Source organism: Prosopis cineraria, unplaced genomic scaffold (genome assembly GCF_029017545.1).
Source record: "Prosopis cineraria cultivar Desert tree isolate PC_DT_omini unplaced genomic scaffold, ASM2901754v1 PC11, whole genome shotgun sequence".
Taxonomy (NCBI): domain Eukaryota; kingdom Viridiplantae; phylum Streptophyta; class Magnoliopsida; order Fabales; family Fabaceae; genus Prosopis; species Prosopis cineraria.
This window is the reverse complement of record NW_026555342.1, coordinates 32,718,534-32,722,899: the sequence shown is the minus strand read 5'-3', so window position 1 is coordinate 32,722,899 and position 4,366 is coordinate 32,718,534. Positions and strand designations below refer to the sequence as shown.

At 37.7% G+C, this 4,366-nt stretch overlaps 1 non-coding gene across 1 annotated transcript; it reads left to right on the top strand.

Moving 5' to 3' along the window:
• Nucleotides 1-3,039: 3,039 nt before the first annotated feature.
• LOC129287346 (small nucleolar RNA R71) lies at nucleotides 3,040-3,146 on the top strand. Its single transcript, XR_008587666.1, has one exon. It is a non-coding gene; the product is annotated as a small nucleolar RNA R71 (small nucleolar RNA).
• Nucleotides 3,147-4,366: the final 1,220 nt, after the last annotated feature.

Sequence of the window (4,366 nt, the reverse complement as noted above, 5' to 3'; positions counted from 1 at the left end):
GGAGCTATAGGAATCTGAAAATACCCACTAAACCCATCTAGGAAAATAATGGGACTTGGAAGCCAATCTCTCAAGCATTTGATCAATAAAGGCAAAGGAAAATGGTCCTTCCTAGTCACATTATTGAGCTTCCTATAGTCTATGCACACTCTCCAAGCATTTTGAACTCTAGTTGGAACAAGCTCTCCTTTCTCATTTTTTACCACAGTAATCCCCCCTTTCTTAGGTACAACTTGGGTTGGAGACACCCACTCACTGTCAGCTATAGGATAGATGATCCCAGCACTAAGTAGCTTAACAACCTCTTTCTTTACCACATCTAAAATCAATGGGTTAAGTCTCCTTTGTGGTTGCCTAATGGGCTTAGCATTGTCCTCAAGAAAAATTTTATGTGTGCACACAATAGGGTCAATACCAGGAATGTCAGCCAAAGTCCAACCAATAGCATGTATGTTCTTTCTCAACACATCAAGTAATGCATTTTCTTCCCAAGAGATAAAGAGTTAGAAATTATTACCGGAAGCTTCTCATTCTCAATGAGATATGCATACTTGAGATTGGATGGTAAAGGCTTCAACTCCAAGGTAGGTGGCTCTACACAAGAGGGAATGAGCTTCTTCAAGTCTAATTTGGTGGAATATTCCATGGTACTATCTTGTCTTTTAGGCTTCTCACTTGTTTTTGATTTCTCCTCTTCTTTCTTTACAGCCTCCCCCTTTTCTTGCAACTTGTCCTCAAGTGCTTGGACTTGAGCCACGGCCTCGACATGTGAAAGTGTAGAATTTTCCTCCAATAGCTTGGGAATCCTAAGAACATCAAGCTCGAGTGGAGAAAAACTCATAGATTCGGCCTTAATGGCTTTAGTACCTACAACACAAGAAGATATACCCTTCTCAAGCATTTCAAGATCAAGCATAGGAGATATTTTAAACAAATCATGAGAAGAAGTAGTTGCATCATTCAAGCATGCATCAATCTCTAAACAAATAGGACAACTACATCCATCAATACATGTAGTAGTAACAAGAGACAAATCATCATCAACATGTGAGAAAGAATCAAGCATGTGAGACTCACAAGCATCATGAAGCAATAACTCAATGGAACTTACACCTAACAAAGAATAATCCTCAAAAGGATGTTTCATTGCTTCATATATATTAAAAATAACATGATCCTCTCCACATTTCAAAATCAAACTACCTTTTTCCATGTCAATCAATGTACGGGCAGTCCTCATAAATGGCCTTCCTAAAATCAAAATATCATCCCCACTCCCTTCTTTTGACATATCAAGCACATAGAAATCCACAGGAAATAATAGACCTTTAACACAAACCAACAAGTCTTCTCTACTACTCCATGTGGTCTTCTAACACTTCTATCCGCTAATTGGCATATCATAGGTGTCTTATGCATGCAATCAAGACTCAAGGCATGATAAATTGAAAGAGGCATAACATTAATGGCTGCACCTAAGTCTATCAATGCATGAGAAAAATGTGTGTTGCCAATCTTGCATGGAATTGTGAAGGAACCGGGGTCCTCACATTTTATAGGGAGTTGAGGCTTCATGATAGCACTCACAGATGAGGGTAATTGTACCCTTGCATTAGGCCTAAATTTTCTTTATTTTGTACAACAATCTTTCAAAAATTTGGCATACTTAGGAAAGTTCTTAACTACATCCATCAAGGGTACATTAACATGAATCTTGTGGAAGAAATCATATACCTTCTTGATCAAATTGTCCCTTTACTTGCTTAGGGACCACTTGTGCTTGTGGAAAAGGAGCTTCTTCATAACTCTTGACTTTGCTTTCTTTCTTCCTTCCTTTGAACTCTCCTTTCTTGTTTTCACTTTGCCGGCCTCTCCCTCTTTTCCTTACTAAACAACTCGGCCATAGTCCCCTTTTCCACCTTAGATGGTGGTTGCTCACATATGATCTCCTCAATGTTTTCATCCTCATCATCTCTACAAAAAGATGCATCATTAGGCGCAAAAGAAGAACTAGAAACATTAACATTATTGAAGAATTTAAAGAGGGCTTCTCGGCCTTCCCTTGTCTTTTGTCTTCTTGTACTCTTTCTCCCAACTCCTTGCCACTCCTCAATGTGATAGCATTAAGATTAGCTTTAGGATTAGCAACGGTGTTGGATGGTAATGTAGAGGCTTGAGCATTGGCTGCACTTAATTGGTTAGCAAGCATATTCATTTGAGAAGTAAGGGCATCAATTTTAGAGTTCATGTTCTCACACTTGTTACCCATACTCTCTACCTTGTTCCTAAGCCATCATACATGTTTTTATACAAAGAGTTCATTTCAATCAACTGCTTACGTAACACATTCACATCATTAGAAGAGTTCGAATTAGAAGAACTCTCATTGGAACAAGCCTCCTATCACTATAAGAATTAGAAGAAGGTGTAAGAGAATTACCACTTGGATTGTAGCTTTGACAAGAAGCTACCTTGAGACAAATGAGGTGGAGGGTCACGGCCAAAGGTGTTTTGATAGGATCCTCTTTGTTGATTGTCTTGTAAAGCCACATTTGGATTTGAATAGGAGAAATTAGGATGGTCTCTCCATGAAGGGTTGTAAGTATTAGAATAAGCTCCTTGCCCTTGCCTCCCACCATAGGATTGTTTTCCATTGTAGATAGCATTTACTTGTTCAAACTTAATAGGACAATTGCTTTCTACATGCATAGGTGAGTCACAAAAAGTACAAGAATAAGGGACAAGTGCTTGAGAAGTACTTACATTGCTCACTTGAGATATTTGTGGAGCCAACATTCTCCCAATCTGGCAGCTAGCAAGTCCACATATGAATCATTAAGAACTGAGGAACCTACCATATTCACATTTCTCTTTTCCCTTGTAGAGTATTGAGCACCACTTGAAGCCATCTTGTCAATTAGTTCCCAAGCCTTTAAGGAAGTGAGGTCAATCAAGCATCCACCACTAGCGGCATCAATGTTAACTTTGTCTCTTGGAATCAAGCCCTCATAGAAATATTGGACTAAATTCTCACTAGAAATTTGATGGTGTGGGCATTTAGCCAAAAGGCCTTGGAATCTAGTCCAATACTCATAGAGACTTTCATCCTCTCCTTGTTGGACCCCATAGATTTGCTTTCTCAAATTGGTGACCTTGGAATTTGGAAAGAATTTATCTAAGAAGAGTCTTCTTAGCTCAGCCCATGTGCTCACTTTACATAAGAAGGGTAGTTGAAATACCATTCCTTTGCTAAACCTTCAAGAGAAAATACAAAAGCCTTAGCTTGAACATCATCAACATTTACATGCATAGGCTTCATAGTATCACAAACCAATAGGAAAGTATGCAAAAACCTATGACAATCCTCTCCTGGTAACCCATGAAATTTAGGCAATGCATTAATCAAGGAGGATTTAATTTCAAATTGAACATTAGTAGGAGGAACATATAAGCCATAAGGATTATCATGCCAATTAGGTTGAGTTAATTGCCTAATGCTCCTCTCCTCTCTAGGGTTATGCAAGCCTTCAAATTCATTATTAACATGGCCATCATCATGCAAATTTTCATTCCCATTCCCATGGCCCTCATTATGCACATGCTCATGTCCTAAGATACCTTCCATTGTTGAATTACAAACCAAATGAGAATCAAGAATAGGTTGTGATCTTCTCAATCTAGAAATAGTTCTTTCAATTTCTAGATCTAATTCAACAAAAGAGGTATGTTTTCTTCGGGTCATGCACTAATCAAGCTCAAGAAAATTAAGAACAAAGAACAAACTAAACTAAAATGCAAATCAACATGAAACAATTCAAAACACACAACAGCAAGAGAAATAATTTTTTTATTTTTTTTTATTAAACTCAATAGCAACAAAATGAAAAAAAAATAACACCAAACAAGTAGAAAGAGAGTTAGAAATGCTCAATCAAGAAGCTTTGGCAATTCTGGAATTCGCACAGTAGGCTCTCTGGAGACAGTGAACTTGTGAATTTTCTATCAGCAAATCCACATGATAAATTCCCCTGAAAATTTTATGAGAAACACAAGAGATATACAGGAAAATTATATAAAACTTTTAATTAAAAATCCTTCCCAATCGTTCCCAGAATTTTTCACAAGTTGGTCCTCAAGTCTGGAGAAACAGGATTTCGTCCAGAAGACCTTCAGAGCTTCTAACAAACTTTCAAATAGGAAAATGGAAAAATTGAAGAAAATCCTAAACACAAGAAACAAAGATAAGACAGCGATAAGAAAAATGAAACTGGAATCAATCAATTTGAACGCACAAAGACGAAGATATGCTAACTCAAAGTTGAAACAGGGTTTTGGGAATCCTCTGTAATGGCTCCCTGGACCTTGT